Here is a 14,970-nt window from a genome sequence, read left to right as displayed (position 1 = left end):
CAGTGTGTGCATTGCACCAATCACTGTCATATAATTTTGTGGCCAAAAAGAACACACATTGATCTGGGAACCAAAGGATAGATGAAGGACTGGTCCTTACCATCACACATGCTTGCCCCCCTCCAAAATGTATTTCAATTTCCTGCAATTCTAGGGTTCTGCTAATGTGAAGCTCTTGACTTCAAAAGGAGCAATGCTTCCTCCAGGGGACCTGTTCTTTGAACTTAAGGGTGTGATTGTCACTTTGTCTCTTAGAGATTCTCAATCCAGTGGACAAGCAGGCAAAGAAATGTTTTCATTCAATCAGAGATAATAGACTTTGGTCATTATGAGAAGATAGAATTTTGCAATATAACTGAGGCAGGGATTAATATGTATGAAATTTGGTGGATTCACTGAAGTATCTCTTGGTGTTTCCATGACTAGGGTTACTGATGTACACCCAATTGAGAAAGCATGTCCTAGGATCTCTGCCTTATGGAACCTAAGCTAAGACATGTAAACAAAATTATAAAGCCAATGAATATTCTTTTGTGTTCTCTCACAGCTTCCTTTATGTGCTCTTACTTCAGATTTTGATATCCTGTCCTACACATTCCTGTCCTCTGCAGAGCTCAGTGCCTAAATGCTGTCTATTGGCTGCCCACTGATACTTATTCACATGCTTCGTCCTCATGCTCCTCTTCAGTGTTTGACCTAAAGTTATCCCATCTCACCTTCTGTACTGCATTGACCCCTTCTCATACCCTTCACTGAAGATACTTGTTAAACTAAGATTTTTTTTTTTACCTTCCTTGATCTCTTCTCATATTGATATCAAGAGACTGGTTGACTGTTATTCTATTGAGGGTAAGAGTCATGTCTTATTAATCTTTATATTTCTTATGCCCTATAACATGGTAGTTGTGGAATACACAGGGAATTAAATAACTTATTGGTGAGATAATGAGTTATCCTTATGAATTTTTATCAATTAGGGATCTTATTGTACAGAAGCAATATGTGCATTAACTCCTTTTGAAAAAGTCTGTCACAGCACCAACTATTTAGTGATAATACTTGAACATGCACCGTTCTCTTAAATAAGTGTAGAATAAATATCCTTACTGAAACATCTAAAGGAAATCATTTGTACTATATTACTTGACATCATACATCTATAATTTCCAATTTTGTTTCAACATGTGCTTTAAGGAACACTCTTCCTATCAGGTGTTTGTTGTTCTTGTATTTTTAACAATTTGAATCACCTCTTAACCTTTTCTTCCCTCAGCCCACATCTATTTGATCATTTCTGAAAGTTATCATTTTTCATAAAATATTAGAAAACAATGTTTGAAATGCCAGTTATAAGTTTGTAATGCTGTAAATAGTGAGTTTGGAGTCATAGGATTTGAAAGGGGGAAAATAATTTCCAAAGTTTTATAATAAATAAGTAGTTGTTTTTCCTTTGGCTATTTCAGCAATGCTATCAAATATCAAGCATCCTTTTTGTACATTTATTACAAGAGTAGGAAATAATAAAATTACTAGTCTCTAGTTAATGTTCTATTACATTAATGTTGGTATACATTGAATTCTCTGAAAACCCAATTAGCAAGAATCCTATTCCTTGTTCTAATTTGAAAAAAAAAGGAGGGGTATTAAAAAAGAGATTAACAATCTGGGACAAAATTTTGCATTTATTACTGATAGAGATTAAGTTGGCAGACATATATTATATCTATGGGAAACTGCAACCACTGAATTCCGTATTAAAAGACATACCCACTCAAAGAGCTGTTTTCATGTCTGCTGGCGTGGAGTACCAGAGGAGAACTAGTGCCATCCACAAGCAGGCTCACTCTTAAGGCAGATTGAAACTAAGATGCTCAATTATTATTCGCAAATTTACTAGTGAAAGAATCACGACCTCCCTGAGGATGAAGTGAGTAAATGGACTGAGAGAGCTCACAGATAAACGCAGTGGAACTCTCTTCTCTGGTAAATGAGTTGCAAAGAAAAGAAATTCCTCTCTGTATTTAGTGGTAAGTGTGTATACTATGGTGTAAAATTATGTCCTTAATCTTGGTTGTACTGATTTATTTTCTAACAGCTTTATTGAGATACAATTCACCTATAGTAAAGGGTCTTACCATGGGTTTTCTTTGTTTTTGTTTTGTTTTCATTCTTGAGGTTTTGTATATCATTAGATATGCTCCCACGGTCAGTTGATTTTTTTATGATGTAATTAGGTCAGTTTTAACTTTTCATTTTAAATTTTTGTTGTTTTTAGTTTATAGAACCAAAATTCATTTTGTCTATTTATTTTGCATTCAAAATACAACATATTCTCTAACCAGTTTTAATATTCTGTCTGTGGATTCTTTTAAACCTTTTATGTATTTACAAACATGAAGATTTTCTTTCTTCCTTTTCAATACTTACTGCGGTGTTTCTTTTTCATGTCATGGTGCACAATTTAGGACTTCCAGTACAACACTGAATAGAGGTGGGGATGGTGTGTACGTCCACTTTCCATTTCAAATCTCAGGTCGGTTGATTAAATATGATATTAAGTTTAGGTTTTGTATAGGTGGCTTTTATCCAATTGAGATATTTCTCTCATGCTACGTTTGCTAAGAGTTTTGCTTTATCTAAAATGATTTATTTTATCAAATGCTATTTTTACATTAGGAGATAATCAGATCTTTGCCTCCATTTTTCTGTTAATGGTGTGAGTTAAGCTGGATGAGTTTTTTTTAGAATTTTAACCACCCTTAAAGGCCTGGACCAAATCCTATTAAGTTGTGATGCATTACCTTTTTTTTTAAACCTTTTTATTTTGAAATAGTTACGGAATCTCAGGAGATTGCAAAGAAACAAGAGCTTGATCCTTTGTATTTTTCATCCAGTTTCCACCAGTGGGTTCCTCTTATGTTACAATTGTACAATATCAAAAAGAGAAATTTGATGTTGATAAAATGTGTATGTATAGTTACATTCCATCTTGTCGTATGTGTATATTCAAGTAGCCACCACCAGGGTTAAGACACAGAATTATTCCATCATCACAGATATCTCCCTCAATTTATTCCTTTATAGTCACACCCACTCCCCTTTCCCAAACTCTTTCTGCTTTGGCCTTGCAACCACTAATCTCTTCTCCATCTCTGTAATTTTATCATTTTGAGAATTTTGTAAAAATGATACCACAGAATATGTGACATTTTCAGATTTTTTTCACTCTGTATAAAAATCCTTTGGATTTGTTGCATATATCATAGTTTGCTCCTTTTTATTTCTAAGTAGTATTCTATGGCATGAATATACCTTTCACTGAAAATTGCATACAGACTTTTGTGTGAATATAATTTTTCATTTCTCTGGGATAAATGCACAGGAAAGCAATTGCTGGGTCACATCATAAGTGTATGTTCAGTTTTTAAAAAAATTCCTAAACTATTAAAGCTGTACTGTTTTGGCATTTTAGGGCCTGTGCATTTACATATTATAGTATAAGCCCTGACAGTTGTTACTGTTGTTTCTTTTTGGTGATGCAAGTGCCTGACAAACTTTGATTGCTGAAGCATCCCTTTCACGGAGGCATTCACTTCAAAGATGGCTATCTCAAATAAACATACTGCCAACCAAAGGACTAGATAAAGGGCCAGGCTGCCTTCCCATATGGCAGTGTCTTTGTTTTAAAGATCGTGGTGGATTTCAATAACTGACCATTTGGGCTACCTTTGTTTTTTTTTCTTTTCCCACACTGTAAATTCTCAGTCTTATGTTTTAGATTTACCAATAGAGAGTGAGACCCTGAAACACTAGGCCCTTACCCTCAACCTCAATTAAAGCAAAACCTCAGGCCCCCGCTGTTCTTTGCCTCTACCCTGTGACCTTGCTGTGCGGCCCCAGTTGTGCTATGTAATTTTCACGTCTTGTAAGTAATAAACCTTTAGTTTTTCCAAGTGTCCTGATGGTTATTGCTGAAAGGCAACTTGCAATCATAATACAAACCAGAAGGGCCAGTCCAATCACGACATTGGTTACTGATAGGCTGAGACTGGCACAAAACAATTTACATAGCTGGCAGGATTGCATGAGTGTCCCTGGCAATTAACTAAAGGGCATGTCTTTTAGCTGCAACTTGCTGACTTAGAAGGGTAACACCACCTGGGAAAGGAACACTGCTTACTGGAGGTTTGTTGTTCCACTATGTGGTTTCCCATAATGCCTCTCTTGTGTTTGTCTTCATCCCAAAATATCATGGCTGCCATAGTAGTCCAACAATCTCTCCAGAGCAGCCTGATCAAGGCCATACGGTCTGACATGCTGATTAGAAAACTAATTTTAAAGACCTTCATTGACTATTAATGTGTGGAAGGATTCTCCATGCCTCAAGGCCAAGGAGAACTAAAGATGGTGACCTGGTCTCAAGGCTGTCATCATCACCAAGGAGAGGCTCTGAGCCAAAGGCACTAGGAAAGAATTTCTATAGATGAGGAAGATGGGAGACCTCATCTGTACCCACAGAGTGGGTAGGATGTGCCAGGACTATGTGTCTTAACCCAGAAGAGTGAAATAGCCTTGCAATTGGAAATCAAAGGCATTACCAGAAGGAAACACAACAGAGGCCTATGGTCTCTGTGTCATCACTCACCACTGTCGCTCATCATCCCCTGATCTGAGGGGGATATTGTGGATGCAATACCTGGTGTGATGTTACTTAAAAATATAATGGGCAAATATAAATGTTTTGAGCATCTGGTGCGTGCACCTGCTAAGAACCCTGACAAGGTAAACTAACTCACTGATAAATGCAAAACCCCTTGGAAGCTTCCTGGGTGCTACTCAATGCCATACATACCAACATGATAAGGCTCTGGTATCATACACCAGAGGCTTAGGGGCTTTTTCCAAAGACCCCATGCATTTTGTGCTAATGGAGGCATACTCTAGCCCCAAAGAGGACTCTTGGGACACCCTGGAAAAGAAAGCAGCTGCCTCTAAAGAGGGCTCACAGTGAAGGCATCCAAAATTGCTGATAACAACATGTAAGGTTATGTATAACTGAAACATTATGCTGTACACCACAGACTGACACATCACAACTAACTATATTTCAGTAAAACAAAAAAGATTAACAGGAGAAAATCAAGAAGTAGAAACTAAGGTACTAAATACTATATATAAAATAGATAAACAACAAGGTCCTACTGTATAGCATAGAGAACTATATTTACTATCTTGTAATAGCCTATAATGGAAAAGAATAGGAAAATGAATATATATGTATAAAACTGAATCACTGTGCTGTACACCAGAAATTAATAAAACATTGTAAACCAACTATACTTCAATAAAAGGAAAAAGGAATAGAATAGTAAAAAGAAAAAAGAAAAAAGAAAAAAAAGAAACTATACCTTATTTGAAATTCAAACCTTTCTTAAAGATTTTATGCAGCAGGGAGGAGAGAGGGAAGCTAATTGGTTTTTTTTTTTTTTTAGTTTTTTGTTTGAAATAGTCTCTGAATTGTTAATCATCGTTGCCAAAATGTGTCAACTGGCCATTATCTCTAATAAAGTTCCTAAATTTTTTCTTAAAAAAGTAATCTATTTGGGTTACATGCTTGCTGATTTGGAAATATCACAGGTCTTAAGCCCACTTGGTTCCCCTCTGAATGGGACAGAGCCAAGAAAGCCACCTCATGAGATATCCCTACCCCCAAGAGAAATGCTAACGGGGTTATCTAGGACTCTGTTTGAGAAGGAAAAGGGGAAAGGAAGAGGCATAGGCTCCTAGAGCCATAGATATTCATACCAAACCACCCCCCCCTTGGATATTTGTCGCTTGGTGTCCTTCCATCACAGTGACCACTGCTAAGGCTCAGTGAAGAGAAAACATTCAGATGAAGCCCATGTCCTGCTCTTCAACATTGGCTTGGTCCATCATGTTTATCATTTCCATAACCATAATGACCCAAATGACTTTCTCTTCATTTCCCACCCTGAAGAGACCTCATTTGACCTTAGGTCCAGAGAATTATTTTTACAGTGCACTCCCCTAATTACTGGGCAGCCCTGCTACATTATAGTGGGACTGCCAAACTGCATAAAGGCACTAGAACTCCTAGGAGAAAACTTACCTATTCTTTCTCTGCCCTTTGAAGATGTAAATCTTACTATATCTTTGGAATATAAACACCCAGCAGGTAACTAAAAGTTGCTTGAGACTAATGAAAAAAAAAAAGAGGAAAAAAGTCTATTTAAATAAAAACTACTTAAAAAGTTCTCTTGCCCAAACTCTAAACCACAGTCTCTTTAAGACTGTTTATCAAGAACAAATACGAATCTTAAAAGTGTTCTCCACAAATAGGAAAAACTTTAGCCATCTTAGAGGAGGGAAAGCTTAACTTAGTCCAATTGTCAGTTACAAGCTAGTGAGTTTTATATTGTTATACCTGAATCATGACTAAAAAAATCAAAATGAAAGCATGTGAGACATGGGCCCAGTTAAGAAGCATGCTCAAAAAATACTTGAATATTATGCCTGTCTATGTGATGTTTATGTATGTCTATAGATGTTTGTTGTGTATATGTGATTTTTTTTCTTCTTTTCCTCTCTCTACCACTGGATGGTATTATCAACATTAACTTGTAAAAAAGCTCTATTTATTTTATTTTATTTCTTATTGAAGTATAGTTGATTTACAATATTGTGTTACTTTCAGGTGTACAGCAAAGTGATTCAGTTTTTTTTCAGATTCTATTCTGTCATAGGTTATTATGAGATACTGAATATAATTTCTTGTGCTATAATATAAATTCTTGTTGCTTATCTATTTTATGTAGAATAATTTGTGTCTGTTCATCCCAGACTCCTAATTTGTCTTTCTCTCTCTTATTCTCCCATTTGGTAATCATAAGTTTGTTTTCTATGTCATGAGTCTGTTTCTGTTTTATATATAGATTCATTTGTATTATTTATAGATTCCACTTAGAAGTGATATCATATCATATAGTATTTGCCTTCTTCTGTCTGCCTTCTTCACTAAGTATAATATTCTCTAGGTCCATACATGTTGCTGTGTATGGCAATATTTCATTTTTTATGGATGAGTAATATTCCATTCTGTGTGTATGTATATATATATGTATATGTTTTCTTTTTTAAACTTTATTTATTATTTTTTATTGAGTTATAGTCAATTTACAATGTTGTGTCAATTTCTGGTGTACGGCAGAATTCTTCAGTCATTCATGAATATATATGTATTCATTTTCATATTCTTTTTCACTGTGAGCTTCTGCAAGATATTGAGTATATTTCCCTGTGTTATGCAGTATAAACTGGTTTATCTATTTTATGTATACCAGTCAGTATCTGCAAATCTTGAACTCCCAGTTTATCCCATCCCACCTCCCTCCCCTCTGGCAACCACAAGTCTGTATTCTATGTCTGTGAGTCTGTTTCTGTTTTATATATAAGTTCATTTGTCTGTTTTTTTAGATTTCAGATATGAATGATATCATATGGTATTTTTCTATCTTTCTGGCTTACTTCACTTAGAATGACATTCTCCAAGGCCATCCATTTGCTGCGAATGACATTATATTATCTTTTTTATGGCTGAGTAGTATCTGTTGTATAGATATATCACAACTTCTTTATCCAGTCATCTGTCAATGGACATTTTGGTTGTTTCCATGTCTTGGCTATTGTAAATAGTGCTGCTATGAACATTGGGGTGCAGGAGCCTTTTTGAAATAGGCTTCCCTCTGAATATATGCCCAGGATATACCACATTTTCTTAAGCCAGTTGTCTATTGATGAGCACCTGGGGTATTTCCATGTCTTGCTATTGTAAATAGTGCTGCTATGAACATTGGGGTGCATGTATCTTTTCTAATTAGAATTTTCATTTTTTTCTGGATATATAGCCAGAAGTAGGATTGCTGGATCATATGATAGCTCTATTTTTAGGTTTTTAATTTTTTTATTGATGAAAGATTCTTTAAGTTCTATAGTGTTTTACAATTTAAAAAGTTTCACACAGATGATTTCATATAATCCCATAATAAACCTTTTCCCCCCTACCCCTTTATTGTCCCTCCCCACTCCCATCTCCCCACTGGTAACCACTAGTTAGTTCTCTGTATCTGTGAGTCTGCTTCTATTTTGTTTTATTCACTTGTTTGCTGTATTAAGTTTCCACATATAAGTTGTATCATATAGTATTTGTCTTTGACGGTCTGACTTATTTCACTTAGCATAACGCCTTGCAATTCCATCCATGTTGCTGCAAGTGGCAAAATTTCATTCTTTTTTTTATGGCTGAGCTGTGTTCCATTGTATAGATATACCACTTCTTCTTTATCCATTCTTCTGCTGATGGACACTTAGGTTGCTTCCATATGTTGGCAACTGTAAATAATGTGCTATGAACATTGGGGTACATGTACCTTTCTGAATTGGTGTCTTTCTTTTGGATATTTATCCAGGAGTGGAATTGCTAAGTCACATGGTAGTTCTATTTTTAGTTTTTTGAGAAACCTCCTTACTGTTTTCCACAGTGGCTGCACCAGTTTACATTCCTACAAACAGTGTACAAGGGTTTCCATTTCTCTACATCCTCATCAAGATTTGTTATTTATGTTCTTTTGGATGATAGCCATTCTAACTAGTGTGAGGTGATATCTCATGGTTGTGATTTGCATTTCTCTGATGATTAGCAATGTGAAATTTTTTTTAATGTACCTTCTGGTCATCTGTACATTTTCACTGGAAAAATGTCTATACAGGTATTCTGCTCATTCTTTAATTGGGTTATTTGTTCATTTGTTTTGATAATGAGTTGTATGAACTGTTTATAAATTTTGAATAGTAACTCCTTATAGGTCATATCATTTGCAAATTTTTCTCCCATTCAGGAGGTTGTGTTTTCATTTGGTCGATGATTCCCTAACACTGAATGAACATTCCTATATAAATTTGGTGTAACCACATTTTTTTTTCATTTTTTTGAAAAAAAGATATATGTAAAATTGCTGGGTTGTATGGTAACTCTGTTCCATTCTTTGATGACCAGTTTTTCAAAATGGCTGAACCATTGCAGATTGCCACCAGTAGTTTATGTGTTCACATTTATCCTCATCTTCTCTAACCTCTCTTGTTTTTATTATTGCTGTTTCAGTGTGTGTGACATGATATCTCAGGATGATTTGGATTCACATTTTCCTAATGACTAATTATATTGAGTATCTTTTCATGAGTTTTTTGGCCATCATTTCTTCTTTGGAGACCCATCTATTTAAATCTTTTAAATGGGTTGTCATTTTATTATTTAGATGTGTGAGTTCTTTTTATATCATGCATATAATTCCCTTATCAAATATGATTTGCAAATATTTTCTCCAAGTGTCTGGGTTGTGTTTTTCTTTTTTATTGATGTCCTTTGAAGCATAAACGTTTCTGCTCCTGTATTTTTTTTCCTTTGGAATGGAATATGTCTTTCCTGTTTCTTTTTATGCTTCTACCTTTTTTGTTGAAAACTGGCCATTTGAAAAAGCTGCCAAGTGTCCTAGTCCATGTAGATTGGTTCTATGCCTGGGAAGTCCTTTGCTAATTCACTACTAAGAGCTGGATTTGCTCTGAGCCTAATGATCAACCCAAGGTGAAAGCTGAAAATCTTTTCAAGTATTCTTTGAGATGCTTCTTAACTGGGCCCATGTCTCACTTTTATGATCTCCCCCATACATGGCTCCTTTTGAATGTCTTAATTTCCCAAGTAGTCTCACTCTAAATTCTCCTTGGAGCTTTAGAACTTACATTGTGTATTTCTACATGTAATTGCTTGTCCCAGGCCTCTGTGTGTGTTTAGTGCCCTTGGTCTTTCACAGCAGCATCTGCCACTTCTCTCAAATCAATGAGACTATTTTTCCCACTGAGGGGCTCTGGATATGTGTGTATGTGGCGATGTGTAGGGGGAGAGGAGTATTTACAATTCTTCCTATGCCTTCACTTCCTTACTTCCTCCTAGTGCAAATCTCACGGTTAGCCAGAGGTAAGCAATTAGAGCCCTTTTGGGTCTTTCTTGGGCATGCTAATGCCCTGCACATGGATGTGGGCTTCCAGACATGCAGAAACATGTCAGAGTTTTCAAAACTCTTATTTAGTCCATTTGGACTTCTATAACTAAATACCATAAATTGGATGGCTTAAAAGGAACAGAAATTCATTCCTCATAATTCTGAGGGCTCTGGGACTCTGAGAAGTTCAAGATCAAGGGGCCAGCAGATTCAGTGTCTGATGAGAGCCTATTTCCTGGTTCACTGATGACTGCTTTCTTATTGTAACCTCACATGGTGGAAGGGAATGAGGGAACTTTTTGGATCTTTTTTAGAAGGGCACTAATCCTATTCACGAGGACTCCATCTTCATGACCTAATCACTTTCTAAAGGCCCCGCCTCAAAATAACATCACATAGGGCATTAGGAATTAACATATGAATTTTGGAAGGATATAAACATTCAGTCTATATCATTCCTCACCTGACACCCCCAAATTCATCTCTTTCTCACATTCAAAATATATTCATTCCATCCCAATAGCCTCAAAAGTTTTAACTTGTTCCATTATCAACTCTAAAATCTAAACTCAAAAATCTCATCTAAAAAACCCCCAAAATCTCTTCTAAATATCATTTAAATTAGTTATGGGTGAAAAATCAAGGTATTGTTCATTCAGAAGCAAAATGCTCTCTAGCTGTGCTCCTGTGAAATCAGTATGTTATGTGCTACCAAAATACAACACTGGGACAGGCATAGGATAGATGTTCCCATTCCAAAAGAAAGAAACAGGAAAGAAGAAAGGGTTAACAGGTCCCACATAATATAAAAGCAAATGGGGCAAATTTCATTATATCTTAAAGTTTGAGAATAATTTGTCTTGACTCAACTCTCTGCCCTCCTAGCCCACTGCTGTGGAGGTCCCATATTCTGGATAAATTGGAACAAGGGTCCCAAACTCCAGACCCACTGGGGTAGTGGTCCTTCCCTGACAGCTTTACCAGGCAAGGGTTGGGCCTCCAAGGTTTGGGGCAGCTACGCCCTTATAGCTTAGGGTGGTCCTACCCTTACAGAAGCTCTGTGTCTGGGGGGTCCTGCCCACTACTTTCCTGAGGTGGGATCCCATGCTTATGGCCCTGCCTGGCATCATTTGAAATCTAGGTGGAGGCAGCTTCACCCTTAAGGCTCCTGCATGGTACATGACAACAGAAATGGCACCACAAGCATGCTCCCGAAGTTTGCTGCCTTTGCTGTCTGGAGGGGCAGCCACCATGGACTGTGCCACACCAGCACCTGCCAGAGTGGCACTGGGGTAGCCAAAGAGTGCCACTGGGGTGTGGGAAGCGAAGCTCACCATGTGGAGGCAATGGTAAGTGGGGCAAGCAGAGGTGGCCCCTTCTTTGCATTGTTTTGGTTCCTGGCTTCTGTTGAGATGGCTGGCCAATCTCCTTATTAAATGGTCTTTTGGCCACACCTTTAGTGTTCTCTACCAAACATACTTTCTCATTCTTTACAATATGCAAAAGTTGATCATTTCCCAAATCTTTAAGTTCTCCTTCCTTTGTAATTACTAATTCTATCTTGAAGCCATTTCTGCTTCTCATCTGTTCACTCTAAGCAGTCCAGAGGACCCAAATCACTCCTTCAACATTTTGCTTAGAAATTGCCTCAGCTAAATATCTAATTTTATTGCTCGCAGTCCTACTTTCCACAATACACGAGAACTTAAACAGAATTCAGCCAAGTACTTTAGAACAAGGATCACCTTTCCTCCGGTTTCCATCTGAGACTTCATCAGAAAGTCCTTTACTATCTGGATTTCCAAAAACATTTCTTTCAGGATGACTTTAGGCATTCTCTAAGAATACTGGGGCTTTCTCTACAGCTTTCTTCTTTTCTGAGATCTCAGAAGAATCACCCTTAAAGTTCTGTTCAAGGCAATGTAGGCTTTTTCTAGCATGCGTCTCAAAAGTCTAAAAGAGTTTTTCACAAGGCTCCTGTATACTTCAGGCCATTGATTGTTTTTGACAAACTTCTGGAAGCAAGCTCCTAGTCAGGTCACATGGCAAAACCTCCCTGGGCATGGATCTCATCTAGGGAGATGCAGGGCAGTTTACAGAATGACAATGTTCTAGGGGTGGGACTTATCTGAGAAGCTCCAAAACTTGTCTGCCTCCTTTGCTGGGTGCAAGTCTGCTGGCTTCGGAGAAAGACATTGCTCAAATTAAAATGCCTCAAACCATGCTGTTGCTGTCAAAGTTCAGCAGTTTTTCTTGAATAAATTCTTCTCAAGTTTTTTAAAGCCTTTGGTTATCTTCCAGAGTTCTGAACATTATTATTTTGATAATAATATTTTGCTCCTTTAACGGACGGACAAATTCAGTACTCCATTCTGAAATCCCTACCTTCCTCTCTGAACTTATCAGTTGGGTAATTTCCACAGGATTCTTTAATTTTCCCTTAGTTTCTTTATCTCTAAATGGAGATAATTACAGTACCTACTTCATATATTTATTATAGAACTAGTAAATTAAAACTTACACATAAAACTTTTAATACAGTAAGCCCACATTTGCCTTATGTCAAGTGAGTAATATTCTATGTAAAGGTTGTCTCTATTCTGATGTCTAAATGCATTTCTCTTTTTGTCAACTAATGGTAGAATGAACTTCAATTTGCAGAATTTTAATTATAGATATTTTCTTAAATGTATGGTATATATCACAGAATAACTGTTGATACTTTTAAGAATAATGATTAAAGACATGGTAATCTTGAAGCAAAAGCACATGAGTAGTCCTGGTTTCATTCTACCAGAACCTGTTTTCCATCAGGGCATGACATATTTGTGAGTGGTTCTCTGTCCAATTTCCTCATCAAGGATCTGCTTTCTTTCATTTCACAAGCAGTAAAAGTGAAACTTCTGAAAGACAGCCAATTTAATTAGGTATATTTACTAAACAACTTGGAAGGATTGTTTGCTTGATGTTTTCACTGAAACTCTAACGGAGGCAAATTCTGGACAAGCTTAATTTTCTCTTAATCTGAAACCCTAAAAATCAAAATCACCTTTAGTTCCAAACACAGCTTTTCTCGATTTCTGTGCGTGAGAATGTATTTTCTTTACATGAAAAAATTCTTATCCAAATTACAAGAGACTTTATCCTAAGTAAACTCTAGGAAAAATACGCAAGTATTTGCAATGGTATTATTCTTTTCTAAATGAAGTCAAATGCATTTTTAGCTTTATGAAAGTGCAGGGTCCAAATATCACAAAAGGAGAAATAATCCAGTAAACAATAAGGTACTATTCATACATCTCCCAAAGATTATTATCTCAAATCATGTTATTCTTTGATATATCATTTGTTCTGGCAAAGTCAGGAAGGCAGGATACAATTACAGAGCCACAAAACATAGAGGTAATAAATTCTTTGGTATAATTAAAACACACACATTGCATAATGTCATAATTATATATTTCTGATATTAAAACATCAAGAGTATCTTTGAAAGCAGTGGCTGATGCTTCTCTTAAAATTAAAAATATTTTCAGTCTAATTTAGCCCATGGTGTTAACCTACTACATGGAAGTTATGATAGACTTTGGTTTTGAAAATCCAGTAATGTAATGCGGCTTCAAATGTAGAGTTTTAGTAGTAGAGGTGCTGAACTTCCAGTATGGAAGTCTTGGAAGTAAGTATATGGACTTGGGTGAGGATTTAAAATTTTTTTTCAGGTTATAAATTACTACTTCATTCCTGAGTATTTCATTAAGAGTAATTTTTCAGTAGAAAAAGCACAGACATTCAGTTCCTCCAAGGCCTAAAGAGGGAGAAAGGTCTACTAATGTGAAACCATTTCCACCACAGCTCAGTGAATCAAAATGGAAGACATTAAGAGATAAAGCAAATCGATAGTTTAGAAAATGGCCTGTTGCCTCTCATCACCTATATGCATTAATTTGAATTGTGAAAGATTTCAAATCTACCTAGGGAGAATTTTGAATTAATTTTTAAGCCTTTAAGCCTACAGAATCGTTAAACTGAGGTTTGGGAAAATCTCCAAAGCACAACAAAATTAACAACATTAATGTTCTATTTGCAATCAGAATTTGAAGCTTTCATTCCTGAGTCGGTCTTATTTTCCATTAAAAAGATGTAGTCAAATGTAAATATGTGGACATCATTTCTCGATATTTTTCTTTAATCCTATGTTGCCAATTTCAATACTTAAAACATTTTGTCAGGAAATCCTTGAGGTTGTAATATTTTATAGTTTAAATGTCAAGAAGAATGCTTTTGTAGCAGATAGATAGATACAGTTTTCAATTAGACATACATAATTTCATTTGAATCTCATATCATTTTAATAGAAAAATATATTGATGCTGAACTTTTGATTCTCTATTTTTACTGGACTATCCACATAGTAAAAAAAAGTGAATATCATTCTGAATATTTAATTGATTGTTGGGCTACATTCTGTCTATCTAAATCAACAACATGTTTTAAAAATCATGTACCAACATTGAAGCCATATAGATTTTTAAAGTAATTTTTTGTCTTTTATCACACAACTGTATGTACACTATTGAACTGTTTCTACTTTTGAACTTTAAAGTAAGGAACAGCTAAGACTGTATCATGGAATGCAATCTGATGCTAGGTAAATGTTCAATGATAATTAAAACCGATAACTTTGCCTTAAAATTGAAGAACATATCCTCAGTAGTCAAATTGATAGCAGATATTTAAAAAAAAACTGAAAAATACTCTACTTTCATATCTGTCCGGATGTAATCAATATTTATAAAATCCTGGCTTGGGTCAATATCTCTTTTCTTACTTCTTTTATTGCATATTCTTTCCCATTATTGTTGAATCACTTGATTCTCAACATTGTATTGGCTTGCTT

Source organism: Vicugna pacos, chromosome X (assembly GCF_048564905.1).
Source record: "Vicugna pacos chromosome X, VicPac4, whole genome shotgun sequence".
Lineage (NCBI taxonomy): Eukaryota > Metazoa > Chordata > Mammalia > Artiodactyla > Camelidae > Vicugna > Vicugna pacos.
This window is presented reverse-complemented; position numbering follows the sequence as displayed.